Source organism: Manis javanica, chromosome 13, assembly GCF_040802235.1.
Source record: "Manis javanica isolate MJ-LG chromosome 13, MJ_LKY, whole genome shotgun sequence".
Classification (NCBI taxonomy): Eukaryota; Metazoa; Chordata; class Mammalia; order Pholidota; family Manidae; genus Manis; species Manis javanica.
In genome coordinates, this window is record NC_133168.1 from 32,371,098 (window position 1) to 32,394,820 (window position 23,723).

The 23,723-nt window shown below is 37.1% G+C and overlaps 1 long non-coding RNA gene across 1 annotated transcript in view; it reads right to left on the reverse strand.

The window, feature by feature from the left end:
- LOC108407946 (uncharacterized) overlaps positions 1 to 22,800 on the reverse strand; it is a 39,750-nt gene extending 16,950 nt beyond the window's left edge. Inside the window, exon 1 of the long non-coding RNA XR_001855861.3 lies at positions 22,625 to 22,800. This is a non-coding gene — a long non-coding RNA (uncharacterized lncRNA). The remainder of the gene's footprint in view (positions 1 to 22,624) is intronic.
- Positions 22,801 to 23,723: the final 923 nt, after the last annotated feature.

Genomic DNA, 23,723 nt, shown 5'->3' on the forward strand with positions numbered 1-23,723 from the left:
CTTCTGCAAGTTGGTAAGTATCTCATATAAACCAAAGAGGTTAAATTAAGTTCATTTGCATAGATGGTAGCATAATACAGCACAAGAGCCCTGGACTCACAGTCAAGAAATGAAATTCTTATCATTAATAAGACATGCAAGCTGGGATTAAGCCTTACACCTCTTGTAATCAGGGATAGTAAAGAAGTCTCAATGTGTGTACCAACTATAACCAATAGAAGTAGAGAAAGATTCCACAAAACTCTTCAGACTTCAAGGGAAATGTTGTACCCATCTATCAGTGCCTGCTCTACTTAATCTTTAGAGTTCTTCTTAACTCTGATTTTATGTGTCAATGACTGTATTAATTATTGATTGCTACATAAAGATTATCCTAAAATTCAGTAACTTTAAACAATAGACATTTATTATCCCAAAATTTCTGTGGGTCTGGAATTTGGGACTGACTTAGCTGGTAGCTCTTACTCAATGTCCTTCATGATGTTGTAGTCACCAGAAGATTTAACAGGATGGACATTCTGTTTCTAAGATATCTCACTCACATAGCTATTGCCAAGAGGCCTCAGTTCCTTGCTACATGGAGCAATCAGTAGGCTACTTGAATGTCTTTATAACATGGGGACTAGCTTCTTCCAGACCAAACAATCCAGGGGAGAACACAAGATAGATGCCTTTCATCACAATGCATTTCATGACCTAGCCTTGAAGGTGACATACCTTTACTTTCATGTTCTATTGTTCACAAAGACCTACCCTAATGCAATATAGGTGGAGACAACACCGGGGCATGGATACCAGTATGTGGATGTAAGGCCACTTTAGACGTTCAATGACCTATGTGCACTAGTGCTTCCACAATAGGATTTTTATGTTGGTATTTATCTAGAGTTCTCATCAGCATGTGGAAATCCATATTTCATGATACTATTTGATGGTTGAGTGACATTGTGGCTTTGGGGAAGGGTATTAACATTATAAAATTTAAGAAGATAATTCTGATGGTAAGACAGAGGTTGATCCAATGGCAGACCCCTACTGCCTCCCAGGCTGTAACATGAATTTCTAGCTGGACTTGCAAGCCCTGCATGTGTCCCCAGCCTCTTCTGTCTATATGTTTTATCTCTAGCTATTGTGACATTCTCATTTCCTGAAGAGGCCAGATCCTTTCTAGACCATAGCTTGAATAATATTCTGAGTTTAAATGATTCACTCCCCATGAAGATTTTTCCCAAGTCCTAAGACAGAGCAAGTAGCTCCTTCTAGCATTGCCTTAGCACTTTGTTCCACATCTTTGCCACAGCATTTATCATGCTTTGCTTTCAATAATTTGATTATATTTATCTCCCCAAGTATTCTGAGTACCCCCTAAGGGCAGGGACCAAGACCTCACACCATGTCTAGGATACCAGAGCAATCAACAGACATTTCTTGAATTAATGGCTAGTCTTATTTTAATAAATCATAATTCTAATACACTTATGAACAACAACTAAGTGATAGGCATTCTTCTAGGTCCTAAGTATAAAACAGCGATCAGTATGGGCAGGAATCAGAGAGAAGGTCCTAGGTGGCACTTTCACTGATGACTGTGTCCTTGTTCCCGCTCTTCCCCAATGCACTTTATATCTTCCTACGTTCTTCTTGCCTCTTTCAATTTTCCTTCCCCCTCTCATTATTCCTTAAGCATGACATTGCATGCACAGACATTGCATTTAGTCTCTCTGACAAATATAGCCAAATAGTTGGTCACGCCATCCAGGTCCATGTCCACATCCAGGTCATAACCTCTATGTTGCCTACAAAGCCACTAGGTCATGAAAATCTGTTCCTGTTTTCCAACTACCACTTAGAAAATATTGAAAGTTCTCAAGTCAGATAATAAACACCCCATGTCTATGTGGCTCAAACTTCCTGCCTGTCTGAACTGTCTGAAGTGAGTAGAATTCTATGTTTTTCTTTTAAACTGTTGTGTTAGTGGAGATGATATTTAACTACTTAGAATATAAATTTTATTACAACAGAAAATTTTGTCTTTTCTTTCCTTTCTATATTCATAGATCCTAGAGTATTGTCTGGCACATAGTATCTGACCATTGAACATTTATTAAATATCTTCCTTGAAACTATAATTTCTTTTCATGCTAAGTCTAGAAATGATCTGTTGTTCTCTTTCCCATTGAAAATGGCTATGTGACCTCAGTTAAGGCTGTTAGTCTGAGTTTTCTTTCCTATAATATAGGGACATCAATAGTGTCCTTTCCTGTACAAGGGAGGCTTGAGTATTAGAGAAAATGCATGCAAGACATACGGTTCAATGTTTTTCCAGAATATAAACTGAATTGTTTGATGCTGAATTCAGATTCCATATGATAATTTATTTCTCTGAACACGTAGGTTTGAAAAATGCTTATCTCTGGTTGTCCATAATACACCAAGTAGACTGGCTTTCTTTAAAGTCGGGCTCTTATTGACTTTTTGAAACACAGAACATATTGAATCAATCTTTATTAAGTATTTATAATGAACCTGTTGTTATGCTAGGCACTAAAAATATAAAGAAAAACCAGGTCCTTTACCCAAAGAACTTTATTCCCAGTAAGGGAAAATAGGCAATATAATGAAAAATGACTTAACAATTTAAGGTGTGTTAAGATTGAGACTGACAAAGAGGGCATTTAGAAAGATTACCAACCTGGTAAGGGAGGAGATTAAGGTAAGTTTTCCGGAGAATGTAAGTTACAAAGGAGTTAAATACAGAAAGAATTTATCTAGGGAGGAAAAGGAAAGTGAGAAGTTGATCTGAGTATAAGGAGCAGCCTGTGGAAAAGAACAGGGAACAGAAATGAAATGGTCAATTAAGAGACTGAAGGTGAGATGCTTTGATTTTGACTTGGGATGAGTAACAAAATCAGGTCAAGAGCTGAAGCTGTGCAGTGATGAAGAGAAGTCATTTTTGTGAGGACTTTTCATGTCATGCTATAAATTTTGGACAATGTCCATATGGTTTTTGGAAAGTCCATGAATAATTTTAAGCTGATAAACAGGTAAATTGGAGTTAATCAAAATTCAAAATGTTTTCGCTTCATGAATATTAAAAATATTTTCACTTTATTTTTGAAAATAAAATAAAATGTTTGCAAAATACAGACTAGAAGAAAATGTTTGCAAATCACGTGTTTGATAAAAGACTTGTACAGAATCTATAAAGAACACTTACAAATAACTCAATCAGACAAGCATCCCAATTAAAAAATGGGTGGAAGATTTGAAGTAATATCACCAAAGAAGATATATAAATGGTTGACTTAAGCACATGAAAAGATATTAAAAATCATTTGTCATTAGAATAATGAAAATTAAAAGCCATAATGACATGCCACTCTATACCTACTGTAATTATTATAATTAACAAGATAGGCTCTAACAAAGATGTGGAGAAATGAGAACCCTCACATATTGTTGGTGGGAATGCAAAATAGTACAGCTACTTTTGAAAAGGTTTGATAGTTACTTAAAAATGTAAACATAAACTGTATACAATATAGCAATTCAATTCTTAGGAACCTATGCAAGAGAAATGAACACATAATTTCATTTGGCCAAAATGCATTTCATAATGGCCAAAAACTGGAGACAATTTAAGTGTCATCACTGGTAAATGGATTTTTTAAATGTGGTATATCCATAAAATAGAATATGATAGCACAATTGATAATATGCTACTACAACAGATGAATCCTCAAAAAAAGGAAGTCAGACATGAGACACAATTACTGTAAAATTCATTTATGCAAAACGTTCAGAAGAAACAAATTTAGAGAGAACATGCAAATCGGTGGTCACCCAGAACTAGAGGTGGAAGTAGGGTGATGGAAAGGTTCTAAAACTGGAGTGTAGTAATGGTTGCACTACTGCATAAATTTACTCAAAATCATTAAATTGTATACTTACAATGAACAAATATTATGGTATATAAATTATAATCTTATATCTGTTTTTAAATTTTAATTGCATTATAATTAAAAAGCATCTGGTCATAAACTACTTGGTAAGCAAGAGCTCTGCTTATTTTAAAATGTCCTTTAAAAACTCTGACTTACTTTTTTTTTGTCCCTTTTTATCTGATCCAATCAAGGTAACAGAAATTTAATTAATTCCCCTAAACATGGACACATCTTAAATATAGAAGAAAAAAAAATTGAGTCAGCTCTCACATGACCCAAACTTGTTAGCCCATCTGTAAAAATGAGTCTTGAAGACAACTTTTCCCTTGCTTGTGAAAATGTTTGAGAAAAAATTATCTGCTTGGTTTAGCATAATTGACCACAATAATTATAGTGCCTGTGAATTTATGTTGTATTTATAAAACTGCTGGATTTGGTAGTGGGGGCTAGGGGAAGTCAATACTTGAAATCTAAGTCTTTAATCCACAAAAAGTCATGATTTTTTTATGGTACAAACTGGCAATTATGGGTTGTACAAGTATTCATGCTTATTCAGATGTTCCATAACCCAGAATTTGAAGATGTCCATTTTCTAAGTAAATCCTTTTTGAGGAAAAGTGTTAAATTGTCAAATTTCATAGATATTTTCAAAGACAAGCCCATCTTTTCAGAGAGACCAAGCCTGTCCAGATGTTATTTAGGAAGAAGGTGTGATTCAGACTCTTGAAGGATACCATAAGTTGCACTTATGATTTGGACTCCATCATTAAATCATTAATGAGGTACCAGAGAAATGTTAGATTACATGTGGGTCACAAATTGTATTTCAAGCCAATAATAATAGCACCCCATGTGTTCCCACAGAGCAGCAAAGTAATAGCATTTCTTAAGCAACTTCTGCTTAAACTGTAAATTTTGCCATTTAGTCAAGATAAGTAAGGCACTAAAGCCATTATTTCAACCCAGATTAGGGACACAGGATCAAGACCATAGAGACATTGACCCTGCACGATGTCACCTGTGCATTACAACATCAAGTGCAAAAGAGCAGTTTTCAGGTTTGATATCCTACAGCCATTTTGAGACAAGATCATTTCAATTAAGTTTATTTGACAGATTATTATAGTGAAAACAGATAGTCTTTAATATATGGTAACTTCCTATATACCAAACATTTTATTTTGTTTCTGTTCCTGCAAGTAGGCAGAACATGAAGAGGAGTGTTTAACATAGGCATCCAGATCACCTAGTACCTGTCGTGATGTTGGAAAAGGAGTTGAGCTCTCCTGTGGTATGAAGACACATGAGAAAAGAGAGAAGAGACTCATGTCCTTCATTTCGGGACCTTTTCCTCCAATCCAGAACCATAACTGAGCAACTAAAAAAGTTTGCTTGGGTCACATTTTAGATGGCAAAACTCCAACCCACAGAAAGTTTGTTATAACTTAAGTTCTGCTGCTATCTCATTCCATCTTCAATCAAGTCAAGTCAGCTCCTGTTGGCACAGGGACATTCAGACCTACACATAACCTGGAACCGGGTCACTGCTCAGGCAGGAAGAGGATCAGAGGCACCTAACAGAGCCAAGCTTTGTTTCACAGGGTTTAACCCATGGCACCATAACCTACTATTCAGGCAGGGCTCAAGATATTGTGCCTACACTGACCTCTGTGGGTAGCTCTGCTACTGATTTGGAGCTCACTGCTTGCATCCTGACTTCCCAACTCTCTTGAATTCTTGTCACACCTGTAGTTTTAATGCTTTCCTGATGTATTTGTACCTCTGACTTCATATGTCTTCTGGTCTCTCAGAACTCTACATCCTTATATATTTCCTAGACTCCTCACAGCTGGCATTGGCCCAGTGACCCCATACTCTGCAGGGGCCCCTGCACCCAGCCTAGCCATACCATAGTGGAATGGGAACCACTGTCACTGCAGTGAGGCACTGGATCATCATACTGTACCACAGACCTTCACACAGCCAGTTGTAATTTGGCAACATGACACTTTTAATCTAAATTCATGAGTCCTTTTTTTTCCAGTTTAACAAACATTTGTTAAGTACCTATACTCTCTGCCAGGTATTCTATGAAAATTACTACTTAGCCTAACTCCACATCACTCCCCACCCTATCCTAAGACTTTTCTGGTTTCAAAGTGGACCTGAGGAAGAGTTAGTAATAAGAGAAACAGCTGACCTTGAATGCTTTACTCTCTGAAGCATGAACCCAAAGTTTTCTCTGACTTACGAATCATACTCTTGATGACAACATCCTTTGAAGTTATTTTCCTTGAAATGTTAGTAAGAGGCATTTCCTATCCTTCTCACAGGGGTTTTGTGTAAATTAATGCTGCTTCTGGAATACCTCAAAGGCAGAATAAATGGACAAAGTATATCAGAATCTCTCTTCCTGATGTGTATCTCCAAAGCATCTAGACCAACGTTGTCCATTGGAAATAGAATATGAAGCTACATACATCATTTTTAATTTTCTAGTAACACCATTTAACAAAGTAAAAAGAAACAGGTGAAATGAAGTTTGACAATATATTTCTATGTAACCCTTTATATCTAAAATATCATTTCAACTAGTCTTTAAAACCATGTTTTAAACTTAGAGCACATTTCAGTTCAGACGAGCTATATTTCAAGCACTCAGTAGCCACATGTAGAGCTAGTGGCCCTCACATTGGTCAGCACAGGTCTAGGTGGTCAGTTAACGAGAGCCATCCTGAACTAAGCCATAGATTGAGAATAATTCTTTTGAACTGTTAAGCTTTTATAATTCACTAAACATTGTCCATGGCCATGATACTAGATCTTGCTTAAAGGTAAGTTGCAGATCAGAAATAATGTTTTTGATTTGCCAAAGTTTAAAAAATTACAAAATCGATTAACTTGGTCCAGTGACTTGCTTAGATCTTATCTAAATGTGAAAGGCTTTCCATTACAGGTCTGGAAGAATTTAGTTAGTTGGGTAAGGATTTTGATATAAGACCATTCCACCTTCTGAACTGAGCTTTCTCAAATGTGCCAAAATGATTTATTATGATAATCTTTATATCAGCATCAGAAAACAAGTTAACAAAGCTATTCAAGTTAGACTCCATCCTTTGCATATTTTGTGGTATGCCTGGTGTCATTGTGCCCTAGGCCAAGGTCAGAGACACAGACATGGAGCCTGAAGGACTGGTCTGCAATCTCCTGATAATTAACTTTGCAGACCTGAAGTTCCTGAACCTGGAAAGAGAAGCCTCCCTCCATTGAGAAAAAGTATCTCAGCTCTTCCTGTGAGAGAATGTTTTATCTCAATGTAAACGAACTAAAGAGTTGAAAAATGAGGTGCAAAATGCCATCTTCAGAGTAAACAACAAGTTAGAATATGATTTTCTTGGAATGTGTTGTGAAGGTAGGCACATACTTGTCAGAGAACAGGCGTCCCTTCTGATGGACACAGCCTTGAACTTAGTTGGATACATTCATGCATTAAATTCCACAGATCTAAATCTGTGTTTACATTTTTGATGTTTTATATGTCATGTTTAATGTTTTTACATTTACTGTGTGTGTATGTACATATTCAACTATATTCTGAATCTCAAGGAAAAAGCAAGGTGTAGCAAGCATTTGTTTCAAAGAACAGCTTGGTTTTTATGATCATTACAATCAATCTTATTTGGTAGTATCACTTTCAAGTATCTCTAACACCTGTTCTGCTTTTTGTTCTTCCTTAATAACAGAAATGCAACATATTGACTAAGGAAAGAAAAGTTTCCCAAACTATTTGAGTATCTTAGCACAATGGCTGTAGGGGGTGGTTGAATAAGTGACTAAACATCCACCCAACTAGGAATGTATCCCCTGGCCCTGTGACTTCTACCTGGGGAGGCCTCCATTAAGTTACTGTCTTGCGTACAGTTTTTAGCCCTGGGCAAATTCACTGTGGATTCAATGAAGCTGAAGAAATGACAGTAGAATGGTCTTGAGATGAAAGAGTTATACCCAACTTTATTTCCACAGTGGCAGGTCAATCACTCAAATCCCAACCGCTCAGAGCTAGTCTGCATACAGCAAGCCAGTCTCTGCCTCTCTACACCCGGAGCTGTCCCAGTCTCTGTCCTTGGCGCTGCCACCACTCAAGCCTCTGCTCTGCTCTCCTGTAGCCTTGCAGCTGTGCCACCATGCAACCCAAAGCACTGGACAGGGCTCTCTATACAGAGTCAATAACAATGCACTGCCCATGCGTGTGCAGTGAACCAGCTGACCAGGACCAGGTGAGAATCCTGGCCACAGAACCTTCACTGTATCCACAGTTACCCTTCAAGCTTCTTGCAGTTTCAAGTCTACAGTGAGGCTAGTGAGGCATTTGCCTCAGGTACAAAATTTAACTAAGTGCCAAAAAAGCAATAATCAAGAAAAATAATATTTTAATGCAATACTTTTCAAAATCAAACTGAGTGCAAATAACCTGTGATGAACAAAATATCCCAGTTTTTTATCAAAACTGCATCTGACTCCTTGCATGATCACAGCTCTGCCTCACTTCTTTCTCACTGTGGCCTTGTTCAGCCTCTGCCTTTGAAGCAGGTGACTTGTCCTGTTGGTGAGTTTGTGAGAAGGAACTGAGCATGCTCTTCCTTCAGACTCTGCCAGCCTGCCCCACTCTTCTGTGCTCTGCATCACCCAGATGTGCCCCCACGAGGGACGGCCTGCATTAACCAGGGCTGCCAGGCACTCTGATGTAGTGGCAAGCCCACCTCCTGAGTGACAAAACATCAGGTCTTTCAGCAACAGTCTTGTGATAAGGGTAATATTTTATCTCCAGCTGCCTGACTCTTGTGTGTCTCTTTCAATAGACAAGCAGGAGAAACTCAAGCAGGGAGACAGGGGTGGTTGGTGCGGATTCCTCTGATAATCAGAGAGTAGCAGCACTCCTGCACATCCCTCTCCAGGTCAGGGGAACATCTTCTCGGGGTGATCATGGTAGGGCCATTCAAGGGCTGGTTATCTTAAGTTCAACTGAAACAAAGTAAAATAACCTGCAACATATTTTATGTACTCTTGGATTTACTTCTGTTTCATTCTGCAAATGGTACTTGAAAAAAGAATTAGGCATATTTTATTTAGAATCCAAATGATCTTAGGCCTAGTTCTCAAGAGCTGCAGAAAGAGTCCATCACCACCATTATCATCATTCATTGACTTCTAACATAGCACGATATGAATTATATCAGGCTCTCTGTGTTTTTAATTGTCCCATGTTCTGAGGTTATGCCCAAGCAATACATAAAAGACAGTACAATACATAAAAACAGAATACTGAATAATTAGTTAAGGACACAAAAATAAAGAGAATGGATTCTCTTAATTCTCCTTAATAAAGAGAACTAATTCTATTCCTATATTTATTTGGTTGAATCATTATTATTTATGGTAGAAATTAGCCTCTAATTTGGTGTTCCCAGATAAGAAATTCATGTAAAACAACAGCATTATTAATAAAATAAAACTTTTTTTAAGGCACTTGAAATCATAAGTTATATTTCTAAGAATTTTGAGGCCAAAAGAGGGGTAAAGTGGAAGTATGCTTCACAGAAGGGCAGTGACCTGTGACCAAGTGGAGGGTAGGAAGGTGCCATCAGAAAATAGGTGACAGGCTCTAGAAATTATCAACAACAAAGAATATAGCTTCCTTCCTCAGCTACTTGCTTTCACATGCACCCTCCAACTGTCACACCAAAAGTCTTTACCATCTGTTTGCTAATGCCTGAAATTCCTTTATCTGGGAATAAAGGCATTTATAGCAAGTTAGATTAAGAATCATTAATTTAAATATGTACTGAGATCACAAATGGAACTCAAGTCATATTAAAATGTTATCAGCCAATCAATCATTAAACTTCTCACTCTAATGAGGCAAGGACTGAAATATTAAGATGAAGACATGTCTATTTTATTGACATTTGTATCCTCAGTACCCAGCGTAGCACTAGGAATTAGCATGTGGTTATATTTGTTGCAGGAATGAATTAATGAATAAGTGAAGGGACACAAAAGAAAGTGAGTGTTGAAATAAGGTGAGAGAGCAAACTCAGACGCAAGTGTGTGAGCCAGAGAATGGCCAATGCTGGCAGGCATGTGACAGATGCTTCATCCATGTTTTCTCATTCCGTTTTCACAACAATCATATATGTATTAACCATTAAAGAATGTGTTCATCTTCCCATAACAGAAAACCCAGTAAACAGTAACCTAAACAAATAGGGGATTACTTTTCTCACATAACAAAGTATATGGAAACGGTGGGTGCTGATGTTGATTAAGCAGCTAACAAAGTCAAGGCTGTGATCCCTGAGTCTCTTGGCCCCAATACAGCTGCTACAGCTCCATACCTCAACTCCCTTTTCAGAGGGGAACATGAGGAACAAGAGAGCACCATGTATATTCCCCCTCTATCAGGAAAGTATGCTTTAGAGAATCCTCATCAGATTTCCACTTAGAACTCATTGGTTGGAAATGTGCCACCTTGTTCCCTTTTCAGCAAAGAGATTCAGGAAAATTAAGTAATTAGTTCTCTTGGCAGCTTTACATTCTAAATGAAATTTAGATTTTGTTAGTAACAAAAAATGAGAGGGAATGGATTTTAGGTAGGTAACCATAATAGTTTTCTATTGCTACTATGACAAATTACCACAAATTAACCAACTCAAAATTATAAACATTTATTATATCTCAGGTTCTATGAGTTTCCATGAGTCAGGGGTTTGGGTGTTGCATAGCTGGGTTCTCTGCTTAGGGGCTCAAAATTAAGGTGTCAGATGGGCTGTGTTCCTTTCTGGAGCTCAGAGTCCTTTCCAAGCTTACGTGGTTGTTGGCAAAACTCACTTTCTTGCTGTTGTATCTTTGGGGCCCTTGGGTCCTATAAGCTGCCCACAGTGCCTCCTGCCATGTGACCCTCTGTTCACATTCCAGCAATCTGCTCCTTCAAGGTCAACAGAAGAGTCTTCCTCTCCAATCTGTTAAGATGGAGTCTCATGTAATGAAACATATTCAGGGGAGTGAAAACTCATCACCTTTGCAATATTCTACTGGTCAGAAGCAAGTCACACTTAAAGGGAAGGGACCATATAGGGCCAAGATAATCAAGGGTCACCCAAAGGTGTGTCTACCACTGACAACGTTATAGAGAAACCAAAAAGGAATTCAGTGAGGCTTAAAAGCCCTTTAAGTAACACAACAAAATAAAGAGACAGTTCCAGCATTAAACCCAGTTCTGCTTAAGAACTCCACAGATGTCCCACTAGGTAAGCATTTTCTAAGATATCTTCTGCAGAACCTCACTTCTGCAAGGTGATATTTAATGGGGGAGGGAAGTTTGGTATTCAAACAGGTTTAGAAAATGCTGGAATGACTAAAATGAAATAGGTTTTTTCAATAAAAAACTGTAGCATTTTAGTGTAAATCTTATAAGAAAGACAGAGGAAGATTGCAGACTTCCTAAATTAATGAAATGCTAGAACATTTTTGTGCATAAAACAATAATAATAGCTAACAAATATGAGCAAGGTCTTGTGCTGCAGGAATTATTCTAAACACAATTTCATGAACCAGTAATGCTGGAGGGGCTGCCAGAAGCTGTGTGTGTGTGTGTGTGTGTGTGTGTGTGTGTGTGCTTGTGCATACATGTGTGCACACATACTTATATGTATGGTTCAGAGGCAAAATAGGGGTGATGCGACTTCTCCCTCTCCACCCCCACTTTGAAATTTCCAGTTCCTCAACAATGCCTACAGTAAAGAACTCTGGAAGATATGGTGTAAGTTTAAGAGGATAAAGAGGGGTGAGCTTGAACCTGTGAGAGAACAGGTTACCCTACACATCTTCCAACATTTGTGCTATCATTTAAACAACTTCTCTGTGGCTCAGACCCAGATCTCTTGATTCCAGATCTAGTGTTTGCCAGTTGTGGTGTAGCATTATGTGTTAAAGAAAATAAATGGCTGATTTTCTGTTCATACATTCTGTAACAATATCCATATCTGATAATTTTATGTGGTAGTTAAATGGGAAAGATCAAAATCTATAGTATTCTTCCTGAAATTACCAAAACAGCTTTATTTTTGCATTTTTGTTACAATCTCTGCCTTTCTTCCTGACTTCCTCCAGCTGGTTATCCATTCTCTGAGATTTGCTTTTTTAAAAGAAGGATTGAGGATGTTGTTAGCTGGCAGCCAGGAAGTGGGTGTCACTCTCCATCAAAGGTCAGTGTAAAGTGGCAGCCAGCAACATGGGAAGAGGCCCCTTAGCAAGGAAAAAAGACCATTCATTTCTCCAAGGCCACGTGACAACCAAGAATCCTCCAGAGCTGCACAAGTGTAAATATTCCAGGAATGGCTCTGTGGTTAATTGTGCCATTCCCACAAAGTCTGCAGGGAATTTTAAGGAACCTGCCCAAGCTCTGCCTGTCTACGTAAAAGTTGTTAATGTCATATCCTTTGTTTCTTCATTTCTTCATTAAAGCCAACGTCAAAATGAGAACATAATTGTACAGTTAGGAGAATTGCAAATGGAATGAACTGAAACTTGACCAATTCCTGAATAAAACATTACTTAATAGTGCATATACCTAAAATTATTTTTAGTTTTTTTCTAAAATAAACAAATTCTCAGAAAACCACAAGAGAAAAATCTTTCACAGATCTGGGGGATCTGAAGCAAGTTTTCAATATTAATCTGACCTTTTATTATTATTTTTGTTCCAAAATATCCTTGTTCTGGATCATATTTTCTTTAGCTACTGCTTTTGTTTTGCACTGGATTGTTTACTTTTCTCTGTTAATGGAAGGAATTCTCCTCCATGAAATGGTACAAATGAAGGTCAGATATCTGAGGCCAGAATGTCAGAAGGAGCCCATGTTCTGGCCTGTGAGGGGTAAATCACCACTGGTCACGGTCACAAAAGAGAGGAGAGACAGAAACTGAGAATTGGTTTTCTGTTTTCCTGAAGGAAAAGTATCATGCATTTTGTAAGACCATCTCCACTTAAGAAAAAAGCAATACATGATACTTGAAACCAGTATGAGATTTTGTATATTAACTATATTTCAATTAAAAGAAAGCAGTACAAGCAAAGTAGCAGTTTATGATTTCTCAACATACCAGATTTCCCCTCTTTATCTCTGTTTTAATAGCAAAATGGCTTTTTCTTTAACTGGTTAATTCCTTCCTCATTATGAAAGAGGATTTCTTTGCAATGTATGTTTATATAGTTTGAACACTCGTTAGTGTTCCAAATATCAGTCTACTTGCTTTACTTTACCACTCACTAATGAGAATTATTCTTGAATAATTTTATTGACCAATTATGACCAGAGAACAGGATTCTAATCAAAATCAGGATGGATAGTTCCAGTTAGTATAAAGGTCGGAAACTGGATTTGAAATGTTTCTGTATTAAGCCATGAAACAACCACAAAATTGAAAAAGCAATGCAGGTTTTTTCTATGAGTAGTAATCTATTATGTTTATTTGATAACTCAAACCGTACTTCCTTAAGAAACTGGAGACTCAAAAAGCAGTGAGTTCTGGAAAGGACAAGGACAGTGAACAGATCGCATTAATATGGGTTAATATGGATTAAGAAAATACATTGTGTAATACTTTAGACCAAGGGTTCAGTACACTTTTCCTGTAAAAAGCCAGATAAATACTTCAGGCTTTGTGGACCACATACAATCTCTGTAACATATTGTCCTTTGTTTGTTTTTATTCCAACAATTTTTAAACCATAAAAGACATTTTTAACTCTTGGACTGCACACAAATAAGCCACACACCAGATTTGGTCCATAAACTGTAGTTTGCCAATCCCTGATTTAGACAATTAATACACAGCCATTAAAATCACCCTTGCTTTTTTAATATAGATTCAGAAATAAAAATCTTAGTTGTTTAGATTGTAGTGTATAATTAAAATTCTGTAGCTTCAAAAATAGGAGATTCTTTTTCTTTAACTTATTTATCTGAAATCCATGAAATATAAAATAAAAAATGCTAACTTCCTACTATAGTTTTAGATGGCTAATTATATATTTACCATTAATACCATGATGATAATGTTAACTCTTGGTTTGGTTATAAAAAAGGAATAGGAGGAAGAGAATGAAAAAAATATATATGAAATATTATAAGCAGTACATTAAGAAGCATAAAGACAAGTAATTAATAACAATTCAGTTAAACAGGTTAATTTTTAAAAAGCACCATTGTAGGCAAAAAACTTCTTTTTCTTCATTAGAAAAGTAATTAAAGACTATTTTCTTTCTTAAGATGAATCTCATAAAAGCCCGAGGAAACTCATAGTAGTCCTACATGTTGATATAGGGTGGCAGCTAATTTTAGTAATACAGAGCTAACTGACTTACTCTACCATTTCCTCACATTACTGTCAAGAAAGAATACTTTTACATTTTACATTATACATTTTGCCTACCTCAAACACCAAATTACTTTTTTAAGTTTGTATGAATTTTTAATTCTACCTTCTAATATATCCACATCAGTTGTATCAGAGAATGGGAGATTGGTTAAATTTCTAAGGTACTACTAAAATTCTTGACATCTACCTTACAGTTTCTTTGGTACTTCCTGTCACCATACACACCCTTCAAGTCACACCTTTCCCATACTGGTTTTCAGGGAGCTGATAGAAAGGAGCAGAATTTCCCCTACCAAATTCCACCACTCTGCAACAGTGACTGGATCTCACTAGAGACGCCCAGCTCTGAGCTAAGGGTTCTGGCCAGGCCAAAGGGAAGACAAAGTCCAGACCATGGGAACCGGGCAAATATAATTACACATAGCTTTCTGGAATGTGCCCAAATCAAGATTTGTATAAATCAGCAAGTACTTTAAATGTACCAGAAAAGTGCTACCTTTAAAAACTAGAAATCTTTGGGCAAAAAGACCTTTTAAACATAATTACATCTATTCATTTTGTTTACAATACTAAATTACCTACATAAGATTATACTATAACAATGAGAGAAATACTAATATTACCCCTATTTTATAGTTGAAAAAATTGAGCCTCTAAAAGGGCAAGTGAGTAACTGACCCACAGTCCTATGTACTATTATACTACTTTATGCTGAAATTAACAATACTTCCATTTAATAACCCTATTACTGATTACTAGTATAATGCCAGCTGAAATATTACATTATAAAGAGGAAAGGAAATGAATACTTTCTAGCTTGTAGCCTCTTATAGATCATTTGAGACTGGTAGAATCTAAGACATCATCACTCCACTAGCTTGTACTTATTAGCAAACCAACTGGGGCTGGCACAGCCCCTGGCGATCTCACCAGCCACCCTCTGTGCTTCCATTTGTTAATGTTCACCTGCTCCCCCTCATTAATATGCAAACACAGTGCTTTCAGCTTATTCCCAAAGCTTTGTCTTGATATGAAGTCATCTTTCTCTCCATGTGCTTCTTTGAGTGGCTATTATCTGAACTCTGAAATGTCCTGTAGCAACATAGACATCCCTGAGAAATAGAAATACCTCAAAACCCTGACAACAGAAACAAAAGGAATAATTGGTAAAATGACAGCATAACCATGAATCTCATAATCTGCTATTTAAACCCTTTCTCACCATGAGGCTTTTCTCTGGCAGTCTTCGTGCCCACAGGTATGGAAGAGCATACAAATCTCTTGTTCTGTGGCTATAGAAAATGTTTGGCTTCTCTGTTTCATACTATCCTGTTTTCCATATATTTAACTCAGGTTGACTTTGTTAAAGGTACCCTCAACCCATCCATCAGTCATTTCTTCTTACTGCATAGCATGATGAAGTTAATATGTTACCCCACTGTGATCTTTCAGCTTTCCTAACAAAAAATTCACTCTGCAGCTACCAAAATGTGGCAAAAAAGCAATATAAGCTTCCTGCTTCTTCATGCTTTGTATATGTGACTTTTCCTGTCAGAAGTTCAGAGGGGCCAGGGATAAAATTCTGAATGCATCATTTCTGGTGTCTATGTAGACACACAATCAGGTTTTGAACAAGAGGGTGTGTGAGGAAAATATTTTTACTGACACTTTTTAGGAGTATGAAAAACTCTCTGCCCTCAGGTAAACTCTGTCAGTCTTTAACAGATCATCTACCTATTCTCCTTGTACAGTCATGAAAAACAATATTAAAGTATCCAATTTCAGTTTCAAAGCATATTACACACTAGCATATCGTTTTCCATTTGTTTATAGCTGAAAAGTGACATTATAGAATTAGAACAATTGTCCTAATAATTGAAGCAGAAGACCATAATCACAGTTTTATACATTTATCAAAAGATAATGTAATCATGTTGGCCTGACTTAATGGGTGAGTTGCCTCCATTTCTATTTCCCTCTAATACATCCTTTAAATTTTACTCCTTTAGCATCATTTATCTTGGGTCTTATGAAGTGTTCACAAAATGTCTTACTTTTGAATGTCACACTAGATAAACCGCAAACTTGTTGATATGGAGAGACAGCCCAGACCTAGGCATGACAGTCAGAGGACCCAGAAAGGAGAGTTTTCAAAATCAAGATGCAAGTCAAGTTATTTACTTTCTACTGGTAAATTGCACCAACTATAAAACAGAAACATCAAGATCGTGTTGTGAGGATTAATGAGATCTCATTGGTTAAGTGCTCTAAATCCTTTTGAGATAAATTCAACCATTTTGTCACCTGGGTGCATAACAAAAAATAAAATTCAGTTTTCTTAAATGCACAGTGATTTAAGTCAGCAATAACCAACAACCTTTATTAATCTTCCTTTTATCTTTTTTAATAACTAATGTTGTTAGAGGAGAGAGAGTTGTGAATGAAGGCTAGAAGTCAAGGAAAAGCAGTTAACTAAGAAGGCAAGTAAAAAATCGATTTATATAATTTTTACCCAATACATTAACCTTACAGCCAAACTTCACAAAATTCATTTGTCTGTCTGTATAACAGAGCAGAATGAGCAAGTATAGGATAAGACCAAAGACTCAAATTCTGGTTCTACTGAATGGATATCTCTCTTTAAACTTCAGTTTTTACATCTAAAAAAAGCAATTACAAACTTCCTTTGAGTAATTACAATCAAAGTAACTTAGACCCACACTCCTATTGAGATAGCAAAACAGCTGAACAAAAGATTTACAATAATAATAATTTCTTCTTTAAAACATCAAAGAGATAATAAGATATTGAGGAATTACTGGACCAAAATGTTTAAGATGAATTCCAAAGAGAAGCAAAGCCAAGACTAAAAGGCACTTTTCCTCTGAAGTCATCTGCTGATCTAGAAAAAATAAAATAGTGGCAAAACTGAGTTAGGCTTTTGGCAGACTTAGAGACTGCGAGTGAAGAGATAAGGCCCAAAGTGCAGGAAGCTGGGACTCTGGTAAACTAGCCACAAGTCTAACCTGGAACCCCATACCCTCAAGGGGGAAGTGGCCCAGAAGCGATGCATATCACAGGGAACCTCAGGCTTAGGGAGGGATGGAGGGTTCACTGTGTCTGAGTGAATGGTGGTTCAATGAACATGCACTCAAAATTTTTATATTTAATGCACTCTTCAATATTTTACTTATAAAAGGTCTACAAGTATTACAATGATAACACCTGTCTTTCAGGCTTATGATTAGATTTGATGATTACATTGATATCAAGGTTTCAGCATAATGCTGAATTAGTTTATATATTAGCCTTGCTGTCTTTCCCCTTACCTCTATTCCTTTCTCTCAATTTCCTATCTCTTATTCTTCCATTTGCTCCCTTCTCCTTCAGCACTCAGGTTCAGTCTCCTCTCTCAGTCCCATTCCCCTAATAGTCTTCCCATTAGCTGCCTCATCATATTATGAATTTCTCCCAAGTTTAGTCATGTCACACAGAAAATAGTATAAAAAAGGGACAAAGTGAGGCCATTAACAACATCAAGGCTACATTAGGATGTAAGTTTTAAGATTTTCCCTAGATGAGAAAATTTGAAGAATTTGTTATTTTATGATATTTGTGAATCCATCTATTCTTACTAGGTGTTGAGTGGAAGATATGTGACCAATATTAGCCAGATGCTGAAGAGATTAGAAAAGGAGTATAAGCATGATTCCTGACCCTCAGGGTACATTTCAGCTGTAGCTGAAGAAAATAAATGAAAACATATCAAGAAATTAGAAAAATAATAGGAATCCAGAGAAGACTACATGAGGAAAGTAGGAGTGAACTGGGGAATAAGGGTGAATAGCACTAGAAGTGCCAAGGAAAGAAGAGAGAGATCCTACCCAGGAAAGTGAGAAATCAAAGACAGAGGACAGGAACATAGGGATTGTCAGGTGGAAAATAACAGCAGGTACATGAACTGAGCACCCACCGTGTATTGTGCACAATCTACACATCTTACAGATGTTATCCAATATTAGATGCCACTAAAAGCTTTATCAAGGAAACATTACCATTATTTTACAGATAATAAGTTGATGTTTAAAATGTCCATATCACAGACCTTGTATGTGGGAAGTTAGAATTTGAAACCAGTTGAGCAAGACACCAAAACTTGTGCTCTTAACTACTACCCCAGAATGCATGTTGTGGGGACCATTTTATGGAAGGCCTGGCAAGAAGGCGAATATGGGCTATAGCAATCAGAAAATGGGAGCCAACCATTACTGGTTCTGAGGAAGGAAGTACAATGCTAAAATCATTTTTTAGAGCAATTTGTAGGATCTTGATGTGGAAGAACAAACAGAATTTGGTTATGACTAACTCAGTTGGACTAAATAAAAGATTGTGGGCTATATCCAAAGTTTGATGTATTCTGGTCTTGAGTCAAGTGTGTGGCTGTGAGAATAGAGAACAATGGGTGAATCTAAAAACAAGTTTAAAGAAAGAAAAGAAATACATGTTAATATTGGCTAGACAGATGAAGGAAAAAGAAGAGTCTGAGGAAATCTCAGAGAGACATGGCAAAAAAAGAATAGTTAACACTGACAAGTAGACAGTTGACAGGGAAAACAGTCTCTATGAGAAGAAAGGGACTTCAGGTTTTATTGTGTTCAGTTTGGGGCAACGGCAGGGCATGCAAGGATAGGTTTATTGTCAGAATTAAGAAACCCTTGGATAAGAGACCATACTAAGATGCCTGAGAAGAAATAGAACATGTGAATCACCAGGGTGTCAGTAAAATAACTATTATTATTTTGGGAAGATCCTGAATCTTCTTATAGGAAAGATATAGCATAAGTACAAAACAAATAATGAGAAAATTTCTCCCAGCTGCCACTTTGCCTAAATTTATCTTAGTTTCATGCTTTCCTCTCATATGCACTAAATGCTAAGCATGCATGTCTAATACTACCTCCATTTCTTAATTTCTGTTCATGTTTGTTTGTTTAGCTGTGTCTATGCCTTTAATCCTGCCCTACTTTTGTGCTATCTCAAATCATAAGGACAATAATGACTGGAATCTCTTTATTTTGGCCTATACAGCACTGATTGGTGTGATATACCTCTATGCCATGTTATTTCATGGTAAGCATAAGATTAAACTCAATTATACTGAAGATTAAATTCTTTAAAGTCAGCCTTTCTGATGAAACCTACCTCACAACTCTTCTTGCATGACCTTTGTTACATTACTTTGAGTAAAGCCTGAGCTACTATTAAACAAACAAACAAAAAACTAACAATGCCAGGGGTTCAACAACATGCAATTTTGTTTCTCACTCATATCATAGTTCCTTTTGAAAAGGAACAGTTAAGGTCTGGTGGGGTGGCTCTGACATCATGAACTCACAGTTTCCATGTTAGAGACTAAGGTGGCTGTGCCACTCATTGGAAAGGGGAAAAGAGAATGAAAGGCAGTCAGCTTCCTTTTTTTAAGAATTGACACAGATTGTGCACACATCACTTCTGCACTTCATATTATTGCTGTGGACTTAGTCTATGAGTCAGGGCTAACTCAAGAGAGGCTGGAAAACATGACTTCTAGTCAGAGACCTTGTACCAATTGAAATGGGAGGAAAACAGGGAAATCATGGCTTTATTATTACAAAGAAAAAAAGGAAATTATTAAAAAGAAATTTGTGGAAGCAATAAGCAGACTCTACCACATCTGGGTTCACTCCTTATGATGCTGTTTTTTTCACTGAATGACTTTTCTCTCTGGTGTCACACTAATTTTTAAAGCAGCTAATTCATTTTGTAGTATTATTTTCCATGTGATACATTACCATTTAAAAGAATGAAGGGAGAGCTAATTGGCTGAAATTACGAAGTGAGTGGCCAGAGTGAGCATCTGAGCCTCCTCTTTCCTCCCCACCTCACTTTGTGGGGGCCCATTGATTCTGAGAAATAAAATTTGGAATTTGTTCTCACAGTGTTTATTATTAGAACAGAACATATTATGCTCCCTAACAGTCAAACAAAACCAGTAAAAACCACTTTCTCCTATTTGAATAAGGAAAGTGTCCTCTTCGAATTCTGATTTACTCTCATCTTGTCAGCTAAGTGAGCAAGTGAGCACAGGGCCCAGCCAGTCCTGGGAAGGCTGCTGATCTTGCAGAACACCCCACCAGGTGTGAATTAGGAGGCATGTTGGTGCAAAGAGTGAAAGGGGAGGTTATATCTATGGCTCTTCCCCACAAATCTAATCTTGACACATGGAATAATGTTATGTCTCATTAGTTAATGAACTGTTTTGATTGGAATTGCATGTAGGGGTAGAAATGAGCTCAAATTATGACTAATACTCTAGGAAATACTTTATATCTTCATTTCAAGAGTGGAGAAGAGAAAAAATAAAATAAAAATAAAACAAAACCCAATGGAAAAGTAAACAGAACTTAAAAAAAAAATCTTGGAAGTTTTATTCCAGCCACTGATTTCATGTGTTCTTTTATTGAAATCTAAGAGCACATGACAAGCATCTTGTCCATGTATGACTGTGTATGGTTATTTCAAGTCCTCTGAGCCAAACCAGGGTGTGAAATTCATTAGGGCTTTCTACTTTTATCAACTAGTTTTTGTACATTTCATTTTAGGTATGGAAGGAAACAGAATGAATCATTTGATAATAGACAGTTTTCAAACATTTAATTGCTTTTTTCCTTTAAGAACAGTGCCAATATTTCTAATTTTTCACCCATTTCCTGATAAAAGTTCCCAGTGAGAGAATTTCTTGAAATGTCCGTATTTGGGTTAAAAATCATTTATGTTTCAGATTTCTGAATGTGGAAGTCTTTTTCAGCTACTTCTCAATAACACTTCTAGGATGAGTTCAAAATGGATCATACCAAAGTTTGTGAAGTAGTTCTTTGCAGGATAATCTCATTGCTTGTATTAACAAAGTATTCATGCTTTATAACAATGTCACTTTGTCATGGCCTCTGTTTATTCATTTATAGGTCACTAACAGTGTATAAAATTCAAATAGGAAAATCAAAAAATTGATGGACTCTGTAGTTGCAAGAAAAAAGCTTCTCTGTACATTATAAAAGGTCTCTTTCTATACTAACATCTTTATTATATCTTAGTGATTACTACTGAGAATCACAACTTACTAATATCTAGGAGCCATATTATGACGACACACTCATTAGAGTATCTACCATTTAAGCTTTGTTTCAGTTTCAATTATTTTAATTTGTACAGGACCTCATGCCATAACTTATCCAAGATTAGGGTTTCAAATATTGCTTTATATGATTTCTATCGAACAATATTTAGATGAAAAAAATACTATTTTCCAAGTCCTAGTCCCTGGAGAGTCATGATTCATCACTTGTATTCAGGAGTGAGAATCCATAGAAACAATTCTATGAGAATTCTTATAAGAATTCAATTCTTATAAGAATGTAACATGTTTTTCCAACAATTCATATTCTAGGTGTCTGATCAAACTAGCAATTGAACTACCTAAGTACTACAGAGATAAAATCAGATTAAAGTCAAATTATAGCACATGTTCAAGTACTTCCCCAAATAAAAAATTTTTTAAGATGCCAGGTGCTTCAACTCATAAGATAAACAGCATTTACCAAGTCATAGCTCACAGAGACAGGGCCTGCTCTGATGTGTCCTATGGGTCCTACAGTCAGCTTCCCTCCGCTTGTGTCTTTCTTGCATTCTGCACTCCTTCAAGTGTGTGCATGCACACACACTTATAATAAGGGTCACTTCTGAAGTTTACCCCTGCATGAAATCACAGCCTGTCATTAGAGTAGAGTACTCTGAACTATTAGAGGACATGAGCAATGTTTCTCTTGTTTGCCTCAATCCCCAGTAGGTGAATAAAACAATGCCAAGGTTTTCATCCCCATACTCTATAAAAATTACTCTCATCAGGGTCCCCAGCAGCCTCCACGTTGGTAAACTCAGCTGTCCAGTCTTTGTCCCCGTCTTTATGACTCATCGGCTAATTTGACAAGGCTGGTCACTTTTCTCTGTCCTTCAACAAGTTCACTTAATCTCACAGCTTTAAATGACTTCACTGACTTCCAAATTTATATCTGTAATCTAGACCTCATTCCAGTTTCCATCATATCCAGTTATTCATCAACATCCTCACTTGGATAGTTAATAGGGCATCTCAAAGACACATAACAAAAATAGAACTCCTGCTTTCCCCTGTGTTCACCTACCTGCTTCGGCCCCAAACACACTCCATTTATAGTCATTCCCAGTCAGTTGGTGGGTTGTCTATCTTCTAGATGCTCAGTTATCCATTGTCCTTACTGCCAGCATGACTGAAGCTACAACCAGAAGCAGAAAATAAATGGCTTCTCCCTTCCTCCTACTTTCATTCTCCCACTGTGCTTTCCATTGGCAGATCTTACATGGAAACCAGCAAGCAAGCGAGTCTAAATATAGTAGTTTGCAAGCTTCCAGACTCACAGTACAAAGAGGAGCTTAGAAGACTGAGTGTGAACATCTGTGGACATTATCTGCCACTGCCTCCTAACTGGCCTCCCTGCTGACACACTCACCCCCAGCCTCCTCTGAACACTGCACCCACAGGCTTTTTTTTTAATGCAAATCAGAACACATCACCCCTCTGCTAAAAGTATAATAGAATGGAATGGATAGAATGGAATAGAATAGGATAAGATAGAATAAGGTGGTTAACTTGCTCACCATTTCACTGTGTAAAAGACAAAGTGCTCACAGATACAAATGCAGTGCGATCAGACCTCTGTGACCTCTCTGACTTTATCCTCTCATCATTGGCTCCGTGGCAGCTCCATTACCTCCCTTGCTGTTCTTGGAACCCCTTCTGCGCTTGGCACTGGTTGTTCTGAAAACCTAAAAAACCCCTTCCCCAGGTGACCACCTGCCTAACTCCCTCACCATTAATCTTTGCTGGTTGTTACTTTCCTAATGAGTTTCATTTTAAATTGCAAGCCTCCTACCCTTGGCATCTCTAGCACCCATTACTCGCATCCCCTTGGCGGCGGTGGTGTTTGAACTTAGTGTTCATCACTTTCTACCCCTCTCCACAATAATTTACATGTTCAGTTTTCATAGTTTTTTAAAATTATGTCTCCTTGCATAAAAAGTTAAAACACACAAAAGCAAGAATCTTTGCTTTTCAATGACATTTCAGGGGCCAAAATAATGTTTTACGGTTATGAAAAACACTGTCCTGTTTACTCTAATGGGTGTCAGGGGAGAGCTGTTAATAACCAGGCAGTTGGTTTGTGGGAATGATAAACATGCTGACTGTAGTTAACTCTTTCATGC